We start from the raw sequence: 23753 nt of genomic DNA on the forward strand, positions 1-23753 counted from the left end.
TGTTTATTCCGTCGTAAAGTTTTCATCAGGATAAAAGCTAATATAAATTATCTCGAGTTTCGAGGTTATGAACGAAATTTCTAATCCATTCTTCGAATCGTTCTCCAATTGTTGGAAGATTTTTTTTCGAATAAGAAGTTTGGAGCATAGAGAATACTTGTTTGTTTCCTCTTAAGTTTTCATCAGAATAAAAGCTAATATAAATTATCTCGAGTTTCGAGGTTATGAACGAAATTTTTAATCCATTCTTCGAATCGTTCTCGAATTGTTGGAAGATTTTTGAATAAAAAGTTTGGAGGATGGAGATTACTCGTTTATTCGATCGCAAAGTTTTCACTGAGAAAACTAAAAAGCTAATATAAATTCGGATGAAGAGCAGGAAGAGCAGAGAGATGGCGGGATTGAAGTAATCACGTTATACAAAACGGTTAAGAGGTTCCCAGGCGCGTACCGTCGCGACAGACGGCCCGTATCTTCGTGTAGCACAAAAGTGTTAAACGAATGAATGAGCGAATGAATGTATACGAGTGTCGGGCGTATGAGAATGGGCGAATGAATGAGCGGCGGTGCCTCGTGTGTCTCTGTTCAAACGTTAACCGTGGCGGGGGTGGAGAGAGGGCGCGAACAAACGAAAGCTTGGAAAATAGGATGGAAAGTAGATGAAAGGGAAGATCGGCGGGATAGATGCTGGTTGCCTCGTCCGTTTATATCTGGCAATGAAAATGTTTAAGTTAAACTCGAGCGTGAAACTCGTAGGGCGGCGTCAAAAATACTTGGACGCTATTTTATCAAAGGAAATCCCCCAATTTGAGAATTTCGATTCGAAAATTTATCAACGAATCGGTTATATAGAATCGAACACAATTCTCCTTTTCCAAAAATTTCCCTTACAATTGTTACAATTTTATTGCGACGAAACTTTGATTTCGTCTTCTTAACTTGTCAGCCGCGTTCACGTAACTCTCTTCAGTCATCTCTTCATCTTTGCAATTTAGATAAACACTTTTAGAATAGAGCAACACAACTAACAGATATTAAAAAGATATTTCTACCAAGAAACAAAATTAAAATTATTTCACGAGTTTTACGAAAATGTTCAAATTTTATTATAATAATCCAAAATACAAATTTTTTCATATACAATCTTTCCTATTTATACGTATAATACATCTCGTAGACGGAATAACAAGTAACAAAGAGAAAAGTGTGACATAGTAGCATAGGTAGGAGAGGATGCAGATGGTATCTAGAGGCGCGCGCATAGAGGAGACGTGAGTACGTAGGACGAGGCGGCACGCGTGATAAACGCGATAAAAGAGAGACGGGGGTTGTTACGGTTCGAAGGGAGGGGACGAGGTAGGGATAAACGGAGCGATAACGGAGCGGAAACGTGTCGTGTCGCAAAAGGAGTAAGAACAAAGAGCGTGGCGCGCGGCCCAAGTCGCGGGAGAGAGACGCTCGTAGGCGCTTCATTCAAGTTTATTAGGCATGGTGGAAACGAGCGGTCCGCTCGTTTACACACCGAGTAAACTCGGCGAAACGCAGTTTACAAGTGTTGCGCTCTTGCCTCCCTTCTTCGTCACACGCCAACCGACGCCTTCGCCATGATCTTGAATGACTTCAATTAGCTTCGTTTAGGCCGGTAATTGTTTCTTGAGAATTCCCGCAGAAAGCTTCTTCTTCTTCTTCTTCTTCTATTTCTTCCAGCGAGATATTATGCGTTGATCGTAGCGATAGAAATATGCGAACGTTATGGAAGGATGGACGAGAAATGGAGAGATGCCGGGGAGGCGGATTCACTCGTTCGTTTTTCTTCTTTTTTTTTTTTTGAACGAGTTTTTAATTAGTTTTATTCATCTTGGATTTGGAAACGTTTTAATTTATTCGGTAGATAAGGAAAGAAACCTTAGCAAGTGGTGGACAAGCGAGGAAGGTTAATTGCTTGGAGTAATAGATCAGCTGAGACTTGTTTGTATATAGTGACAGGCTTCTCGTTTCTTTTTTCTTTTTTTTTTTTCCATTTCATCGTTACGCGTAAAATTACGCGTTCAATTAACGAAATTAAGTTGAATTCGAACGAAACGTGTATATATATATATATATATTAATTTTAATCGATCGTCGGATCGAGAATATTCCAATAAATTTAAATGTAAAATAGATGGAAACGAATGGTGGTGAAAAAAAGAACTTTTCCCGCCAATGAAAGTGGAGGCTCGTTCCCTCGGGAGCGCACTTCCTGCTTAAATGCCCAACCCGATCGAGCTCGAGCGATAGAATAGATCAGAGGGCAACGAAAGGAAGAGAAGGTGAATTAAAGTGCAATCAAGGCTGGTGTCTTTGTACCGTCGCTTTCTCCCATTCTGTCTCCCGCGTCTCTAACAAATGACCATTTAAACCAGTGGTCCATGGTACTTAAATCTCGTGGCATTTAACCAGATCCCTCTCGCTAGCCCTCCTTTTCTCCGATACCCTAGCTCACGAAACAGCTCGAGAACCAGAGCTCGAGTGAAACGCATGTGATCGAGAGAAGTTCTGAAAAAGATTTTAGAGAACACTTGCGTTATCTTTTCAGTTTCTTTTTTTTTTTTTTTTTTTTTTTTTTGAAATAGTTTAAATCTCGAGAATCAAAGATCCAAGCGCGTTTGATCCTATTTCTCTTTTCTGAGTAATATTGCGAAATATCGAGAATTGAGATCGATTGAAACTCCAAGGATTCAAAAGGAACCACGTCATTCTACTCAGCTCTACCTCCTTCCCTAGTTTCTTTTCCCATTAGAGCGGAATTGCACAATTCGTTATCCATTTCCTTTCCCGAGTTCCTTTCTATTTGATTAAATCTACGATTCTACTTAATTTCCCTTACTTCCTTCTTCCAATATCCTAGATTATGAAATATCGAGAATTGGAGTTCGGTTGAAACGATTCGTTCTACTCAGCTCTCCTTCTTCCTTCCTTCCCTAATTTCTTTCCTTCTTTCTTTCGACAAAGCGCAAAATATCAAAGATGGAAAATTGAAACAAATTCGAAAACCTTTCCTCACCTATCAAAATACGGAAAGGGATTAAATACGGAAAGAAGGTAAAAATCGGAGAAGCTAAAAATCTGGAAAAAATTTCGAGAGGAGGTTGAGAGAATGGTTGAAAGGAAAGAGGGGACGAGAGTGGAGGGGGGAGGACGAATTAACGCGGGCAGATAAGGCTCGTGTTCTTTCTCCCCTCGCCGGTTATCGCGTATTCGCTCGGAACTCGATCTCATCCTTCGGAATAGGAGTGCGAGTGCGGGTACGCGTGCGCGTGCGTACGTGCCTGTTCCGTGCTGGTGGAACTCGCGCGAACACTTACCGAGCGCGCGGGAGAGGGAACGAGCGGAGCTGACTGAATGACTGAGTGACACTCGGCTGACGTCCCTTCCGATGTGTCTCGTGTTACACCAAGCCTGTTAAGCGTTTATATATTAAAGTTACGGCATTGGGCGCGTGCCACCCACTGCATTCTCCCTCCCCTCTCTCTCTCTCTCTCTCTATCCTACTTTTCCTCTACCCTTTCGTCCAGCCCCTTTTCACTCAATTGGATCTTTCGTGCAAGATATTTCAATTTTTTTGGAAATTACAGAGCCGAGGATTTGGATTTCTTCGATTCGTGATCCGCTTTTTAATCAGCTTTGCTTACCGTCGATCGATGAGTAACGCGATGAGTCGGTAATTAACGAGGCGATGATTAACGAGCAACGTATGCCGATGGACGCTGTTTGCTAAAACAATTTGAAAATCCCTTTGAAATAAAATTAAGGAACGAAATATATATATAAAGGACGAGTATTAAATAATCGATTAGCGCTAATCGTTTCTTCGTATCGATTCGATCGCTTGGCAAAGAGAGAGAGAGAGAGAAAAAAAAGAAAAGAAAAAAAGGGAACACAATAGATCCGTGCGATGATAGGTAATCGTTATTGAACGTATAACAATGTCCAATGTAATTTCATCGATTCTCGTTAATAACGGTACGAGTGGTGAGAATAATGGGGGTCGTTTTGTTCCACAGCTGTGCCACTTGTGTATACATAATACGCGCCACTTAGGAAATCGAGCATCACAGGGTTTAAACCCGATAAATCTCCTTCGCTCGCCCTTTCGCTCTCCGTCTTTTTCTCGTACGTTTTCATTTCTCCGCTCCGCTCGTTCACGAATCTTTGTTCCCTAGGCGACGTCCTGTTTGTTTTAAAGGGTCACGAGTGCTGTTCAAATGGGCAACGGGTTAACACATCGAGTATGTAGACACGTTTCCACGATTGTTCCGTTCACCCTCCCCTTGCCAACCCGTCCCTCTCCGCCAAATCAGCCGTTAATACGCACACGCAGGAATAAATCTTCCACCCCTGAACGATATCCAACCATTTCATTCCACTTTCGATCACTCTGAACAACTTGATAACAACATCGTATATTTTATTTTCGTGAAATCGTGAATTCAAGCTTTTCCATCTTTCAATGCACTCGACTCGAAGTATTTTAACGTTTCTGCCAAAATCGTAGCTGCCAACCAACTTAGCTTTTTCTATTTCTTTATACATTTGATCATACCTTCTTTGTCGACAGATAATTTAGTTGACTTTCTACGTTAAAAAATCAATCAAAGACTATGCTGCGCTCGATTGTTCTGTTATTATATATTATATATACATAAACAAGTGTTGTAAATAAATTTTTCGAAAATATCGACACGATATTTAATGAAAAAAAAAAAAAAAGATCTTCGATCTAGCCAATGGTGCGATTTCGCGGTTCCAAGCGTGGATAGTCACAGCATGCCATTCATCGAAGCTACTTGTTCTCGGAATCGTAGAATTTTATGAATGAAGGGCCGAGCATGATGGCCACATCGTAGTGTTTACGATGCACGCAACATGTACGCAACAACGATAAGAATAATTGTGGAGTTGTCTAGGGGGCAGTTGGTAGCGGCCGCGAGTCAAAGAGTTTGACCCGTGGGCGCAGCCGTCAATGAGGCAAGGGTCTAACCAAGACCCAGGATACGAGGTCGTCTACTTGACCTCGCAGCGCGCGCCGGATGCCACCGTTTTTCTCCCCAGAATTGACCGATTCAATTGGAATCAACCACGCTTTGAATCGCGAAAATTTACCACCGGAAACCTTTTTTTTCTTTTTTTTTTTTTATTTATTTATTTATTTATAATCCATTACGACGCAATTCTCTTCAAAATTGAGCGAACCAACCTGCTCTTCGCATTCAGAATTCACAGATAAATTAAGAAAACTAAACAGTCCATCAATTACGTTTTGAATAGCAAAAATTTATCGACAAAAATTCTTTTTTTATATTTATTTATAATCCAACGCGAAGATCGCATTCAAAATTCATAGGTTCCAAAATCCACGTATTCATATCTAATTTTTTTTAATACGAAAGACCATAGTCATATTATCTCCGAAATTAGATCCAATTGAAACCAACTATACTTTGAATCCAAGAAAAAATTCCTTTTTTTACTCAGAATCCATAAATTGTTCCATCTTCTATCCGATGCATTTCGCATGTACAATAATATCGCATCTAGAATATAGAAAAATTCACAGGGAACCCTAGAAATATTACAAAATAAACAATTCTCCGATATATAAGTGGAAAATTTTTGGAGAGAAGAACGAGAATTCGATTCGAAACGTTTGCGTTTCCCGAAAGCGGAAAATGGGCGGCAGCAGTGGTGATGATGGTGGTGGAGAAACTGGGGTAGGGAAACAGGGTGAACAATGGGTGAAATTAAAGTCAGCATGGGAAAAGGCTAAAACCTCTTCCGCTCCGATGGAACTATTTTCTGTTCCGGGGCCTCTTCGTTATATTCTCAGGATGCGATACACGTGACTCACAACAGTTTAGCTGTTGTCGCGGCCGTGCCACGCAAACACGTGTCATTCGTGTTTCGTCATGCATTTTCAACTGCAAACCTCAACTAGTGGCGTGCACGCACACGCATCTACGCTCTCCCTTTCTCTATAAACGTTACGTCTTTTAGCGCTCGGGTGAACGGTTAGCCCCCATTCGAAACGCTATTTTTGATCCTTAACCCGCGTTACACTTTATGCTAATTCCTTCCTCGGTCTCCGAACGCAAATTGTTGGCGCGATCGTAAATCAATCTTTCCGAAACGGGACGATTATCTTTTCGATAAAAATCGATATTTCGCGTAATCGTAATATCTTATCGAAGCAGAAGAATTATATAACGTTCAATTTTCGAATTGGAACGAGACATCTCAACAAAAAGGAAAAAAAATTTAAACAAAATAAAATATTTAAATTTTTCCATCCCAACGAGTGGGAATTTTGAAAGTTACGTCCTCTCTGCTTCAATTGCACGGGGAAATAAAATAAAGAAATCTTTTCACGCGTTTTAATACAAAGTACAAAGGAGATATTTGCACACGGTTATTTGCGCGGAGGATGATTGGCGGGGAACGAGAGCGAAAAAGCGGAGAGTTAAAGCTCGAGGCGAGCGCGTTTGCGGCGAGAGAGGGTGAAAGACCGGGTGCGTCATGATCGATTAGTCACGGTACCCGCGCGCTCGAAGGGTGACTTCACGGACGGATCCGATTTGTTGTTGCGCGCCGGCCGATCGTGGCGCGATACGCCCCCGCGCTCGATCAAACATCCTTACGATTCTCCGCGACCTCCGTGCTCGCAATAATGGCTTCAAATTACCTCGCATAACGATGAAATTGCTTCGTAACTGGTTTTTCGATTGCCACCTTCACTCCTCTTATCGTTTCTACCAAGTAAATTAAATTATCTGAATATTCGAGGATACAAATTCTTTCCTCCAACTTGATTAATTTGATGATCGTCGTGCCAACGCGCGACGTGTAAAATCCTTTTCCTCGCTTCGAAAATTTTCGATCGAGAGAAAAATGATGGAACGAGGAGGAGAAGGAAATACGATGAAATAAATAAAAGATGGTACGTTGGGAAACACTGGGGGAAAGATTGATAGCGGAGCGCGTTTAAACGAGCCGGTCGGTTGAGGCAGGCGGCGGGGCGCGGCGGGAAGCGGAGCGCACGTGGACACGCGCTCGGGATCGCGTCGTCCCCGTCATCCTGGATGCGTGGTAGGCCGCGTTTATGCGTGTGCGTGCACGCTATTCGAGGCGGTGCGTTATCGCTACCAGTGACGTCGCGTGCGTCCTCTTCTGTATCTCCGCGTTTCCTGCGTCTCGCGAGTGGGCGCCCCTCCACTACCAATTTCTGCGTACAAACAAAGCCCTCCGTAAAACGCGTCTCCGTGCTTAAATGGCCGGCCGGCATCGGAGCAAATTTGTATGGCCTTCGTTCTTCTCCGATTCGTCAACGTTTCTCTTCCAACGCGTACTTTTCTCTCTTCCTCTTCTTTCTTTCTTCATTTCTTTTTTCACACGCGAGTTTCTCGCTATTTGCTATTTTCCTTTCCTTTTCCCCCGCGTCTCTTCGGGTTGCGCAATCGTTTTCATCCACGTTCAACGTGTATACAAATAATGGAGAGAAGAAGAAGAAGAAGAAGAAGAAGAGGAAGGAGGAAGAGGAGAGTCAAGAAGTTGGGAAAGATTTCTTTTTTATTTTATTCGCGTCGCGTTATTATTTCGTCGCGAGGGAAACGGTAGATGCGAACGATTTCTGGGGCGGAGGGGGGAAAAAAAAAAAAAGGAGAAAAGAAGAAAAAAAGAAAGAGAGATGGAGAAAGATGGACGTTGAAGCACGCGTGAGCAAAACATTATAATCTAAGGTCATAAGAGCAAAGACGTCGGAGAGTGCAGGAGGATTTATTTTATGGCATGTAATCCCCCGTGTCGAGGTGCGAAAGGTCTGTAACTCTTTTGTTGGCACCACGGGGTGTCCACGCTTCCAAAGCAACCGCTAACTAATTCCTCTCGTGAATGCTCGGCCCTCTACCATTAAGCCCTCTACGCTCCTTCTACGATCTTCTTCCCCACCCCAATCCGATTCCTCCCCTCCCCCCCTTTTTTTTTCATTCTCCGCCAAAGAGACACCATTCGCGTATATATTCCCATCTTTGAAATAATTCCTCTAAATCGATCGCGTCGATTCGAGTCGAGTATATATACAGCGTGCACATACAACGAGCGTTCGCCTTCGTGGAGATTAGAGAGATTAATCGCGACGGGGTGGATGTGAAATAAATAAAATAAAATAGAGAAAAAAAAAAAAAAATAAAGAAAAATGAAAAAGGAAACGATCGATTCGTCCAAATTCGTATCGTATTGATTTCGTAAATGATACAGATGTCAGATTGTGTTAAAACGGAAAGATTTAAACACGAATTATATCCGACCACTTATATATAATGTAAGCACGGTGAAAGTTTAAGACCGTCATCGTCGAATTTGAATGTTTTCCGTTTCACGTTTTAAACATAAAATGTTTCTTTACATCTGCGAAGAATCTTCTACCCACCGTGGCAATTTCTTTCGTATCCCGATTCAAAGACACGCTCTGACGTTCAGAAACGAGATTCGAAAGTGTGGAGAATTAGGTAGTTAGTATCAGGGACTTCAAATAACAGCTGTCGTAAACATTTTTTTCCCTCACCTGAATGAAAAGATGTTCGATTTAAAATTATTTCCAGTCGAGTGATATTAAAAAGACCGATTTACGTGACAACTTATCCGAACAAATGGCCATATTACGCGGATCGAAAGATAATTGCGAATAAAAATAATCGGCGGCGACCCTGTTCTCGATCTATCTCGGTTGGGAGCCGCGACCTGATCTTCATCAAAAATTGAAACACCTCGTGTTGTCGCCTCGATATTATCGTCCAAACCAACGAAACGAGCAGGTTAAGGGAGGGGAGAAACCGACCAAGACGCGAACGCAAGTATATTACGAGTTGTCTGACGATGACATCTAGTAGATGATCGTAAAGCTTCCATCCGAGGGAAGGGAAAAAATAATCAGGTTGAATGGAGGAAAAAAAAATCTTGATGCTCGTTTGTCGCGAGAGGAGGAGAAAAAAAAAAAAGAAAAGAAAAGGAGAAAAAAAAGGGCAGAGAGATGGTTGGTGGTAACGCGTACTGGAATTCAGAGGGGGTCGTGACTTTTGTCGTTTTTAATTGATTAATCACTCGCGCTATTACGTGATTATCGTAGCTCCTCCAGAGACTTCTCTCTCTCTCTCTCTCTCTTTCTGTGTGTGTGCGTGTAAGAGGGAGAAGGGGAGGTGAAGAGAGGAGAAGTGTTTTTCGGTGGACAGAAACCGACCGTCTTCCTGTCGCGTGGCCCCCACGTTATCTCGCTTCGCTCGTCTCCCTTCGCTGGAATTAACCTCTACATTGGGATTAAAAAGCGGATATATTAATTTGTCCTGTGCTCTTTCTTTCTTTCTTTCTTTCTTCTTCTTCTTCTTCTTCTTCGTCTTTTTCTTCTTCCTTCGTAAAAACATCGAGATGAGAGAATGTACGCAAAAAAAAAAAAAAAAAAGAAAAAGGAATGGAAGAAAGAAAGAAAGAACGAATTCCAACGACAAGGGTTTCCCTTTGTCGGTTAATAAATAATTTCGGATATGAAAAATTGTAAAATTATTCGAATTCTTCCTATTGGAAGAAATTTCGAAGCGAGATGGCGAAAAGTAATTGGAAACTTGTGAAAATCTGTTCGAGAGAGAGAGAGAGAGAGAAGGGAAGAATAGAATTGAAAAATTCATTTAAAAAAAGCAAAACTTTTCTGAATATAATAGAATATAATAAGCTTTCCAAAGATACCAAACAATCTCCGATCAAAGAATAGCAACAGGACAAGCCAACGTGTTCGAATGTTGAATGAACACAAACCCGACATTTCACGTGACACGACCTAATACTTCTTTTGTTATTTGGAAACACACTACGAGGAAAATACATACGTACATAAAAGTTAACAATATGCAAACTCGTCTTGATGAATTGTTTATTTTCGTAAAAATTGTCTCTGCATTTTAAAGCAATTAGTGTATCGTTACTACGTATGCATATTGAAATCCTCGCATTGGAATCCTTTTCATTTTAATGTTTACCCATAACGACCATGTAAGATCTCTATAGAATGCTCACCACTATATATTATGTGAATAGGACATACTCATAATTCACTTGGAATTCCGTTTGAAGGAATGCAGAAAGGATTTGTAACCATCTTGTAATGTGCTGCTTATGATTATATTTTTCTTCTTTTTTTTTTTCGCCTTCTTGGTCGCCGCGTTTAAAAACATTAGACGCGCGATAATAATAAATAATTAGATGAGCCAATCGTCCCGAGGAACAACAGGGAGAGGAGAACAGAATCCTCTTCTGTTTCTTAATGATGCAACCGAAAAAAAAAAAAAAAAAAGCTTCCATCGTATCGCGTTACTTGTTTTTTCTTTCTTTTTTTCCCCCCAACATAGAAAATCACAACAACACAGATTTCGAAACGGCGACAATTTAGAAATCGATCTCCGTCGGTGTAATAACCGGTGAATGACATTTTTCTCTCTCTCTTTTTTCTTTTTTTTTTTCTCGAGCATCGGCTCGAAGTTGTTGCCCTGTCTAAAATGAATTTGCATACGAATGTGTCGTTCGAATAAAGACAAGAAAGTCGAACGTCGCCTGTAACTAATCGTTTTACCTTGCCTTTCGCTATTCGGTTTGCTGAACCCTTTCATCATCGTCCCTCCCTTCTAAGCAAGACCTCTTATTATATTTTTGTCTCCACGCGAGAGTGGACAAATGAAATCGTTCTGTGGAGTAACATTCACCGTGGAATTTCGAAACGTGTACGGGATTCGACGATGTTCCGTGACCAATTTTAATCCGTCATCCGGATTTGTTTGTTTTTGTCGTTTCACGTTCTTCCTCTTCAATATTTGTTATAATATCGTTTCTTTAATGATCTTTCGATCGATTCTTCTTCTTGTCTCCAGTTCTTTTTTTTCTTTTCCTTTTCTTTCTTTCTTTCTTTTTTTTTTTTTTCTTTTTTTTTTTGTCAACTATCGTTGAGAGAGTCGATTGGAGCAAAGCAATTTCGCGACCAGAGAAAAATGGCACTCGAGAATCGATCTCGATATTTTCCGAACGATCAACGCGTTGTAAATACGTGTGAGCGATTCGATAATAATTTTTGAATACAATTTTATGTAACACGAAAGAAATTGAAACGTTTATGGCGCAGCAATGCACGCGTGTTACTGCGAGGATACGTAAAGGCGATAATTCCATGTTTAATAATTATGAAATCTACATTTGAATAGACCATGTTGTCAAATTTACATAAAATATTTCTGTTTAAAAAAAAAATCAGTGAAAAAATGTTAAGAAAATATTTATGGAATAGCAATTTGAATAATAAAGACTATCCTTTGATATTTGAAGTTATATATATGCCAGAATTACTTAACGTTATACTATTGCTAATAATCTCATTTATTTGTCTTTTTACGTCTTAAATCAATTACCATATGAAATGTTGTTTTCTCAAATAATGATTTACCTACACCTACTCTAGCGTAGCTAGTTTCTCGAAAACGTTAATCGAATAATTCTTTTTCTTCTCCCCACGCGCTCCTTTTGTCGTCCCAAATTCGTCCTCCCCCGAAGAGAAAAATTTCCTCTCCGAATAACCGATCATTTTCTTCCCACGTTCATAATTCAAAATTATCCTCGATATAATTCTCTGGGAGAAAATTCAATCACGCTAGATCCACCAATCCTCGTCTCTACTTATTTTCCGTAATGAGGAATCGTCAGCCTTGACAAGTGAACATTGAGCCAACCAACTGAATATTGAATTATCTCAATATTTACGTAATATTATTATATAATATTCTAATACTGAATTTACACTTATTTTTCCGTAACACCTGACATTTTATTCATATTTAAATTCATAAACGAATGGCATAAATATTCCTCGCCATATTTCCCCCTCCCCCTCCGCATATTTTTAAACTTTATCCAATGTTTACGCATAAATTATACGTTTAAACAGTAAATATTTCCCCCTTTTTCTCGTAAACAATCAAATACGGTTATTTTTATAATATCCTCGATAAATCGTAAACGTACGATATAAACGATAATCGAGTTCCAATATTCGTTCCATTTCGATCAATCATCTTTTTCATCTTCATTTCGATTGAATTTCGAGATCTTTGGTTAATTGGATAATTCGTGTTGAAAAGAGAGGAAGAAGAGAGGAATATCTGGAAAAGACGAGTGGAGGTTGATTACTCGGTATGGACGAACGGAGTCGGATCTCGTACCATTTGACTTTTTGGTCGGGAGGTCGGGGGTCGGTTCGGGCCAAGAAAGTCGTTTCTCGTGTCACTAATCATCCCCGACCGCCTTTATCTAAATTGATTGAACAACTAAGGACAACCACGGCCACTATTGCATTATAACCCGCTACTGATTCCCATTGATCTTAATACGATCGAATTAATCCTTGCGCGGAGATTTTATCCAAATAATTCGGATAAAAATAATGAAACACGGATAAGTGGATAGTTTATCGTAGTGATTTTCATCGATATATATATATATATATATATTTCTCTCAAACGTGTTCTTCCTATTTTAAACATTTTTTAAGATCGATAAAATTTTCTCATTGATCAATAATAACAATTAACGAAAGATCTCGAGATCAATTTTAAATCGAACGAATAAAGATAATTGATCAAGATGGAACGATCGTGGAATATTTGATCTATCAAAGATCCACGTTTTTCGTTATTTCCATGCTTAAACGCTTAATCCTCGATGACTTTTCGAGTAATTTTCAAGGTTAATGTTCGATTGAAAAAAAAAAAAAGAATCCTACACGAGAGAGAGAGAATTTTTTTTTTTTCTCGATTTTTCGGATAAATAAGAGCGGAGGTTAGTGGTGGAGGAGATGGTGCAAAACTCGGGGAGAGAATTTCGAGACGAACGATTGGGTGGAAGCGAAAGGAACCCTCGGGCCTCGGGGGCCACTTGTTGCACAGCGTTGGATTCCTGCTGATCAAACTCCACGGGACGCGGCTTCCACTAACGATTCCGAATGCCCTCGAAAACCGACTCCCTATCCTCCGCCTGGGTACCGCCTAATCGTCCCTTTATACCGACCTTTCTTCCTTGCCTAATCGATTCCGCGGCCGCTCCAATGGGCCACGCCGAAATCTCTCTATTTCCGCTCGCGTATTTCCTTCGTTTCCAAGCCGAGATCATGCGAATCGCGCTCCACTCCCATTCTCAATGCCCCCCTCCGTTCATTGCCTTTTTTCGATTAACCGGGTGTGGAGAATAAAGATTTCGGGATTACGTCGATCATCTTTCGAGTTAATCGATCGTACATGAACGTTTATAATATATACGCGCGCGTGTGTGTGTATATGGTAGATTTGAATATTGGAAAAAGATGATTTGATCCAAGTAACTAAACATATTTCAATTTCATATTTATTTTGGTATTTTGCTTTCCAGTCGTTTGATCGGTAAAAGAAAAGAGATTTTTTTCTTTTTAAATCGATCGATCGAAGAGCAAAGGATATTTGATTATATTATATTCGTTTCATCGGTTAATTACCTTAATTGCTCGATTACGATCGGGCAAAGCGCTGCAAATTATGGTCGACGATAGAGTAAAAGGGGTGATTCAAGAAGAGGGTAATTGGCGATTAATAATTCGTAGGACGACCTATTCCTCAATTCTAAATTCCAACGTGTGTTAATTATGTACGAAAGTGCAAATTTAACATTGCCGTTCCCCTTTGAATTTTTACCCTTTCCACGAATTCGACATTGTTTTATTGCGATTATAAATTTTTATTTCACGAAAGGTAACATTGTTCTCAATTTGTTCTCACGAATATCGAATAATTCTCGGTTGGAACGAGTAGTTTCCAATAGATCGATGGCCACGAGATGCTGGTACGAAACAGGATGCAAATCGGCGTGAAAAAATAATTTGTAATCGTCGGTGATCGAGAGCCACTCGGAATGGAGAATAATTCACGAGACTCACGACACCGATACGTTTTCACCGATCGATCCTCCATCGGGTCATTGATATCCAATCATCCGTTCATGATCGCCTTATTGTCGGAAAACAGTTAACGCTGATTTTCTCACAGCCGTTACCGCAATCTTGAAAACTCATTCGGCTGCGAACGTTTAATGACTTCATGAATTTTTCATGAGACTTAAGAAAGTATTTTCGCTCGGAGAAAAATCGTTTGTCGAAAAAATAAAAATTGTACAACAATGGTATATTGTGAGCGAGTATCATCACATACATTGGGTAATAGATACCAATGCCGTTGTAATCGAGGATTGTGTGTGACAGGGAATTAGAAAAATACCGTGTGACATCTTCACTGGACCAATTAAATGCCGCAGTCATTACCACCCGTTAAATTGAATTAAATCAAGCTAATAAACGTGGCCAGACATTTAGTTTCTTTGATCCACCGGTATTCGTTTCCCTCGCGTCAATTTCTATCGTTTAACCAGACCTCTGTTTTCTCTATCAAATTTCTTCTCAAGAAAATTCATCAATGTTTTTTTTATAATCGATTTACACGAGACTTTTTTCTCAAAAAAAAATTTCCTAACGATCCATCCCATTTTCTAACAGTGAGCGATTTTATCTTTTTCTCTTTCTACTTAAACACGAGCACAAGTGAATCTACCATCGAGAAGAAGATGGTTACCATGCTTCATAACCGACGTTGCGTATTTTTTTTTTTTTTAAATACAATATTTCGATTAATTTATACTCTGCTTACACACGTACGAAAGAAAGAAAATGACGATCGACACGCATCCGTAACCATCATCGCGAATAAACAAAAAAAAGCATGTTCTCGAAACTAGCAATCATCCTCTTTTCTCTTTTTTTTTTTTTCCATTATCCAATTTATATCTATTTACTTGTACAAAAGAATCTATTAGAAAAATGAAAAAGAAAAAAAAAAAAAGGGAAAACGATGGATCGACTGAGGCATCATCACGAGGAGTAAACAAAAGGAGAGGAATGAAAGAAAAGGATCGGTGCAGCAACGTAGGCCGCAACGTAGACGTATTCTGAAATAAAGTGATCATCATGCATCGGCGACTCATAAAAGGCGACAGTTAGCGGTAAATGGAGGAGCGTAGCGCGTGGAGAGAGAGAGAGAGAGATACGTGAAAGACGGCGGGAGGGGAGGGAGGGCCGCGTACACGAGGCGAGGCGAGGTTTTGGACCGAATAAAATTACAATAACCGGGATGTATAGAGTTATTCGTTACCCGGCAAACTCGGCTCTCTGGATGGCCGCTTTGACGACACACGCCGTGCCGCGCGGTGATCCATCTTAACTGCCAACCCTTGCCTCGGACCGTCGCCGTGGGATTGCAGCCGATGACTGAGATGCCACCGTCCGTTAGACCTGTCCTCCTCGATCATCCTTCGATCGCGTTGATTTTGCTCGACCAGCGAGTTCCCACTTGCCTCGACACTCTTCCTCCTCCTCCTCCTCCTCCTCTTCTCCTCCACCGATCCGATCTATCCGATCCTCCATTCTATTCCATCGGCTTTATACGTACGCGCGTATAAACGTCATGCTCCTTGTACTTTGAACTGACAATTGAAGGATTCCAGATTCTTTTTTCTTCCTCTTCTTCTTCTTCTTCTTCTTCTTTTAATATCGTGAAATATTCGTGCGTTCTATTTTTTTTTTTTTATGTATAATCTACGCGATGCGTTTTGCGAATAAAATTAGTAGTTGGCTGGTATGATGGAGTATGGTGTAGAATTGGGCATCGACTCGTTGAAAAAATAACCCAAGTTAAAAATTTGGAATAAAGTTACTTTGAGTAATTAGTTATTAAAATGCTGGAATAACATTTATTCGTGGCTATTATAATTGATGTGTATTTTTTTTTTTTTTTATAATCTACACATTTTACGAATAAAATTAATAATAATGAAGTTGGGCATCGACTCGTTGAAAAAGTAACTAGTTAAAAATTTGGAATAAAGTTACTTCGAGTAATTAATTGTTAAAATTTATTCGTAGCTATTATGGTTGATCCGGTTTTCTCGTTTGGCATTATAATTATTTGCAATTGCATTACTACAATTTATAATAACAAATTATTGAAATAACTTATGAAAGTAAATTAAATTTCGCGGATATAATTTGTAACTAGATAGATAATTTGCATCGATGATTGGAGAACGCTGACCACATCATTCACCGATTAATTCCGTCCTCGAACCTATCCTCTTAATCTCGCAAATAATAAATATAAATTTGCTACGAGAAGAAAAAGTTGGAGAGCAACAAACATTGAATCCCTGGGATGAGAAGATGAGAAGCTGGGGAAAATCGGTGGAAAGTGGAGGTTTCCAAAGCGGTGGCACAATATACCCGTAACGTTATTATTCCAAGTGGTCGGATGTGGAAGGCTGGTATTTTCGTATCTTAAAAATTTTAGCTAGCATTTAGTCGACAGTAGCGAGGCCAAGCCGCTTCCGGTTCAACAAGAAAGCAGCGTTGTATATAATAGCGTCTCATGGCCGAAAGAGGAAAATCCGCTTGTGCACCAGCGAACGTTGGGATGCGATTATTCCAAGACCAAGAATGGAAAACCCCTTTTTTCGAGGTAATTACGAGCAAATATTTGGCCAGCCGGCCGGCTAACCCTTCTTCGAATGGGCAGCCACGCGAGCTAAGTGGTTGGGGGAGAGCGGGAGAATCGAAAAGAGGCGGACAGAGAGGGCGCTTGGGAGCGAGGGGGATAGAGAAGGAACCGAGAAGGAAATCCGATAATGCAAATATGGACAATATCCGAAAATCTAATCGCTCCTAATCACTGTCCACTGCTTCGTCCCTACCGTTTCAAAATTTCCATAAATATTTTCCCCTGTATTTTCGAAAACAGTAGTACTCGAAACAGCGAAAGACTCTTTCTTCTTGCCAAACCGATTTTCTAATCTAGCCGTCGTAGTAGATTTAACGCCGACACAAGGGAAATTTTTCTAAAGGTAAAACGCGAAAAGGATACGGAGAAAAGATTGGAAATTGTATTTCATTCGATTTGAACTTTTCTCTCGTTTCATCGGAATGGAGAGGATTACCGAATGATCGAAATATTGAAACATATGTTATTGGCAAAAGTTTTGGATTAAGATTTATTTTTGTAATTTTTTCACTCGAGTTTCATTTTCTGTGAGAGATTATCGAACGAAACGAGTAGTCTATCGCGCGACGATCCTTAAGAGGAAAGATCTGTCAAAATGATGAGTCCGCTCCACAGATTCCTCGACACGTGTGTTTAGTTTTCGTCATCGATACGCTTGATTCTCGATGGATCTTTTAAGAGTATCCTGCGTCTTTCTCACGCAGATCTTAAATAAGATAACGTTTCGAAGAAACAAAGGGGATCTCTCGTGACTGAAATCGATATCTCCAAGGGTCAAGAATTTTACCAGAAAAATCAGTTAGAAAGCTCGAGGATACATCTTAAAATCTTAAAACTTGGAAGGCTCGAAACGTGAGCGAAAAAGAGAAGGAGAAGGAGGAAATTGTCAAACTTCTGGACTCGCGTGGGAGCACGTGGCTATGATTTTATTTTCTTTTTCAACCCTCTCTCTCTCTCTCTCTCTCTCTCTCTCTAGGGAAAAGAAGAAGAAGAAGAAGAAGAAGAAGAAGAAAGAAGAAGAAGAAGACGGACTCGGAAGAAATGAATTATAAATATTCGAGAGATGGTGTAAGTAATAAGTCGCGGAGATGTTAGATGTATCTGTCGTAACGCTGGCTTTCGGCTCTGTGAAGCGAACGAAGAGGCATCGAGGCCCTCAAAGGAGCCGCCTAGGGTCCGGGTCGTATCATCGAACCGGGTCCAAGAGAGTCTCGACATCTCTTCTTCGATGCCTATTAGTAAGTCTCGTCACAACCGGCTAATGATCGCCTTTTACCTCCTTGACGCGCGCACTCTCGCGATCTCTTTTCCTCGCGCCTTTCAACGAAATAGAGATTTATCCTTCGCTTCGCTGTTAACAGACCGATTAAAAATTAAAATCCACGTGCAAAGTATGTCTCCCTTTTATTTCGTTCGGACAGGAATTCGTAGCAAAGGGGTTAAAAGAAATATCAACAAGAGTAAACAGAGAGGAAAGAAAACGAGAGGAAGAGGACGAAAAGTAAAAAAGTAAAAAGGAAGGGGAGGGGAAAAAGGAAAGGAAGAACGAAGAAAGTTGGCAAAGAGAAGAGGTGAGACAGTTGGGAAGGAGGAGGAAGAAATAGTGCGGCAAAAGAAAGAAGAAGAAGAAGAAGAAGAAGAGGAGGAGGAGGAGGAGGAGGTAAAGGTAGGATAAAAGAGGGAAAGGAAAAGAAGAAGGAGACGAAGAACCCCCCGCAGCTGGTAAAGGGTTTACGGTCTGTCAGACTCTCATACACGCCGCCTCGTCCTTCCTTCCACGTGAGCGTTTCAGCTGGTATCGGGCATGCAATCACACGGAGGATTAAAATGGAGGCGGCGTAAAAGAACGTGGTGGAGGGAAAGGGAGAGCATTGCCTCCTATATGCTCGCGTTTAGCTTCTTCGCTGGTTGAGGAGGAGAGAGGCCCGCTGACGGATTATCCTTTCACGGCAAGTCGTGGACACGGACATTCTTCACGGACAAAAACTTCAACTCGTTCCGCCGACGACGACGTGACAAAGAGGAGAAATTTGTTGTTTTCTGCGGTGACGGGTGTTTTAAACGACAACGCGCGCGACCTGGAAAATCCTACGTTCCTTCGCCACTTCTTCCCTTTTCTTCTTCTTCTTCTTCTTCTTCTTCTTTTAACGAGTTCGTTCCAAACCTTGGAAATCTATCATTTTCGTACCCCTTATTTCGATTCTTTTGACTTTGAGACGGATTCATCTTCGAGATAGAAGAAGAAGAAGAAAAAGAAAAAGAACAAACTTTCAACATTTCAAAAAAACAGTTTTAAACATCGGATAAAGTTACCTCGACGATTTATATAGCATAGAAGAAGAATTCAAACAAAATTACAAACTTTTACCACCGTTTATTTCCGATATAAAAGTTGACACGCTCGATTTATCTTGGAGAAGAGCGACAAGGGAAGAAAATTTTCAAATAACGCCTCGAACGCCTTTCTACGTAAGTAGTTTCTTTGCGAGGGAGATCTCGTTCCCGGTAGAGAGAGCGCGTGACTCTTCTCGTCCAAGAGAGGGAAGAGGGGAGAAGATACCGTCTCGATATCGAATCAATCTGCTCCGTACCAGCGTCAGCGACATCAGGCTAATGGAATTATCAGACGAGACAGACACCCGCATCATTCTTTTGTTGGCCGGTCGCGCGTCGAGGTTGGCGCGATCTGAAAACGAGGCTCCAAACGAAACGGCGAGGAATCCTCAAAGTGGACGTTGCGTCACGTATACTTCGAGACGGTTGGTTATTATTCGTTCACGGGCCGCTACAATGCCTCTCCATTACACGCGTGATACCCCCGCTCACGCTCCAATAAAACTGTCGGGATGAAACCTGTTCGGGATGCACAATGCTCGGCTTTAATGCATGCGTCCACGTTACGGTATGCGTTACGCGTCCGTATTTTGTAACCAGCCATTTCGATCTTTCTCTACCTTCTTATCTTTCGAACGGTTGCTCGAGTTGGGAATAAACTTGTTCCAATAAGTTTACGTATCGTTCACCACGGTGGAGAAGGAATGCAGGATGCGATTGATTTCGAAGAGAACGCGTCTTTCATTTTTCTACTTTTATGGTGTTTATGTCGAATATTTCATTGATCCGAAAATCTAAATCTCGATCTGCATAGGCAGATGGAATTCTAACGTGTCGACAGAAAATGTTAAAAATTTGTTTTATCCCTCGAAAAAAACGAAACGATGTAATTTTGTATAATCGAGATATATAATTGTATACAAATAAGACGTATTATCGATAATTTTAGATGATCATTCTGACGTAACTTCGTATATGAAAATAACACTTTTACGATTTTCAACGTTCAAATTATTCTACCATTATTCTACCATTACGCGTGGCGTCAGGATTGTCAACAAAGCGTGCCTCTTGCCCCGCGAAACTTGTTTCCACGAAAAAGCGAACGGTAGTTTATTCGAAATTTCGATGAATTTTTCGACGAAAAATTCGAGAGAGAGAAAGGAAAAACGAATGGGCGAATCGAGGCCACTCCAGATCGATCGGACGGCCTCTGAATCAATGTGTTCCTCCGTGGCACGTGAGTAAGTCATAGCTCACTCCACGTAGCTAAGTACAGTTACGACCAGTCATTCCGGCTATTGTGCTTCTGCCGGTGAATCCCATAAACTCATGTCTCGGTGTATTATCCTTTCTACCATACACACAGGTCGGATATAATAATGGCCATTGGCCCGTTGATAAAACGGATAGATACACAGCCGTATCGAATTGCTCGGTTGAATTTAAAATTTATTAGCCCAATTTGCATCTTCGCAAACAACACGTGTAATTTCTTCTTCTTCTCTTACAATTCTGCAACCGTTTCCTCTCGATCGATTGGCAAATAGAAGAAAGAGGCGAGAGAAATAAGAGGGGAATAGAGAGTCACGTGGAGAGCAGCAGGTGGTTGACAGTTTCCGCCGATCCGAATTCAAAGATCCGAAATTACGAGTTCACCATTCAGAGTGAAAGTTGTGCCGTGGGATATCTCTCTCTCTCGGTCGGCCCCTTTCATCTTTTCCAACCCCCCTTTCGACACCTCCGCTGCGCATTATGCGACGCGACACCCCCGCTTCCATGCGATCCTTCCTTCCCTCCTACGATTCGGGGCGAAAAGCACGACCCAACCGCCATCTTACCACCCGTGTCAGCATCCGAAAAATTTGAATCAATATCGGACGTTTCATCGGATGGATCTCGATTATTTTTCGGTTATTTTATCTCCAATTTTTTTTTTCTTCGTTTCCTCGCGATTTTTTTTCCTTTTTTTTTTTTTTGGAGAGGAATCGCTCGTCTTCTCGCTCGTCGAATTATCGGTGGAATTGGAAAATCGGTGCAGGGGGATTTTTCGTAAAGAAAAAAAAAAAATAGAGAGAGAGAGAGAGAGAAGTTGAACACCACCTGTGGAAGGTTAAAGACACGTTTTTTGCGACAGTGAAAGAATAATAATAGGTCTGAAGGTGCATTCTATTTCGACCTTTCGAGGCGTTAACACGTGAATCCTCGAATAAAAAAGAGCGCGATCGGCACCTTTGACACGTCTAGCCCTTGCATAGATGCTCGTCGAAGCAAAGTCCCGCTTTCAAGAGACCACCGATCCATTTTCACCTTTTGCCGTCGCCTACGCCACAATTTTTCTCACCTTCCTCCTCCGTGAACCTGCCTGAGATCGAGTACGAATCGACACGAATCTTACGATTTTCGACTAATTTTCCACCAATTTCAAAAAATGAAGTATCGCATCGCAGTATTCTTCGATTTGTTAAATTTTCAATTTGGAAATCGATCGAGAAATTATGCATCATCTCTCGCGGCTCTCAGGATCTTCAGTTTAAAAATAGGGAAGAAGAGGTAGGATACTTTCTCTTCTACTTTCGTATCCGGATAGATCGTGTTTGTAGACGGCGGGACAGCGGGTGGCGTGTTCCAGCCTTCCTTCTTGTCGACATGTTACGGGCCACGAATTATTTATGAATTTATCGGGAGCAAAATCGAGCTGCCAAGTGACCGATGATCCTTTCGTTCGAGGACCGTTTCGTCCCGAGCCTCTTTTCTCCGGAAAAACAAACAACTCGTTTCCTCTCTCTCCGTTTCCACGTCCGTTCACAGCTTTCTCTCGATCCTCTACACTTGTCGTCGATTGCTGTCGCCTCGATACGAGATAAGTAAAATGTTTCGTGTGATATGTTGATTAAAAGTGGTTGGTTTCGGTTTAGAAAAAAAAAAAAAAGAAAAAAAAAAAGTTTAAACGGTACGGATTAAGAAGAAGAAAAGGAAGATCTCTTTTTTTTTTCTATTCGATCGAAGATAAATCTTAGTTTGTCGGCGTCATCTCTGCTCGTAAGCGAAGCCAAATGCCAAAACATTGATCCTGCTCGATTAATTTTAGGGATGGACGTTGATTAATGATTAACAAAGATGCCCGTCTAACGACCCGTCTAAGAAGATTTGCTTACCTGCGAGAAAGAACGATCCCTCGCTCCGAATCGTTTCTATCTCCGCCCATTGTATCTGTTCCTCCGTTTCTCCCACTATATTCTTCTATCGGTGATCATTGTTTATACGAATCACGTGTACAGTGTCTATTTGAAACAAATTCGAAAGTTCATCCACCACTGTCTAAAAGCGGTCTACGTCATGCCGCATGCTTTATTGCGTACTTTTTAGATCAGATTAAAATAGAAATTGAAATATGTCACCTCGTGTATCGTCCTCGTGACGACACGGGTATCCATCATTGCTAAACAACATTTTCAACATACCAGATCCTTTTATACCGTTGCTGTAAAATCCATTGGAGATAACCGATTGGTATTTTTCTTTTTTCTTTTTTCTTCAACACGTAGAAAAACAATTTTGTCACAATTTTTGTGTCCCGTTTCTTGGAAGAAACAAGAAGAAACAGCACTGCGATATACAATTGAACGCTTAGAAGATTGAAAGAGGAAGATGAATAGTCATTTTGGGTGGGTTGCGTCGATGGGCGAACGCGATAACTCTTCTCCCATCCTTACGATGACGTTTCATCGTTAAACTCCAATTGTTCGAGATCCATTATATTTCAATTTCGATTCAATATTCAACACCGCCGACTCGTGATCGAAACAATGCGCAAAGGACATCAAATATTTATCTCGCGAGTAAAAGATCTTTCGAGTAAAAGAATCTCACTCATCGATAAAACACCAGCGAGATCAACACCAACGTCAATTCGTCGAAATATTTATCGGGCGTGTTTTCCATCGAAAAAAAAATATCGTCAAAATGGAAAACGCGAGATCTTCCATCTTAAAAAGTTAAATTTCTTCAAAATGCAAAATGCGCTGCGATCCAAAATACCGTCCATCCTCGAAATCTAATCAAAAAACGAAGCGAGAAAATCCAGAGAGCCTCGTTGATTAGTTCATCTCCCGAACGAAATTCTTCAAGGTTGAAATTCCTTCGAACTGCAGTTGAGTGGAGAAGAAGAAGAAGAAAAAAAAAAAGGGGGGGAAAAAAAAAGAACAGACGAGAAAGAAGCAAAGAGAGGTATCCAGCGAGACGATCATCCGGCTGGAGGACGTGGTCGTCCTGCCTCTCTCCATTGTTCCAGCGACGGAACGTTTAGAAGAAGAAGAAGAACATTGTGCGCGTTAGAAGAGAGGTTCGCACGACGGTAACCTGATCGACTTATCAATAACCGCGTAATTATAGTACCAAAGAGTTGGTAGAGCTCAAAACAAGCCATAATAAAACGTAGGCATCTTTCCCACAAGTAACCTTATATCCCTGACGAAGGAGGCCCGTGCCGCGCCCGACGTCTTTTCAGCTTTCAGCCTTCGCCTCGAACTCGCAACGAGCCTCCTTCGAGAAGATGGAGGTCTCCTCGCTCGAGCTTCCTCCCTCCCTCTCCCCAGCCTCGCTCCTCGACCGCGATCCTCCTCTCTCTCTCTCTCTCTCTCTGTCCCACCGTTGTTTACAACGAGCTTAGCTGGCTCCGTTTAGCTCCTTTCGAACGCGAACACGCGGTTTTTTAATGCCGGCCAGACTCTA

The sequence above is a fragment of the Apis florea genome, unplaced genomic scaffold (genome assembly GCF_048593485.1).
Source record: "Apis florea isolate Af1SG1 unplaced genomic scaffold, ASM4859348v1 contig_2293_pilon, whole genome shotgun sequence".
NCBI classification, from domain to species: Eukaryota; Metazoa; Arthropoda; class Insecta; order Hymenoptera; family Apidae; genus Apis; species Apis florea.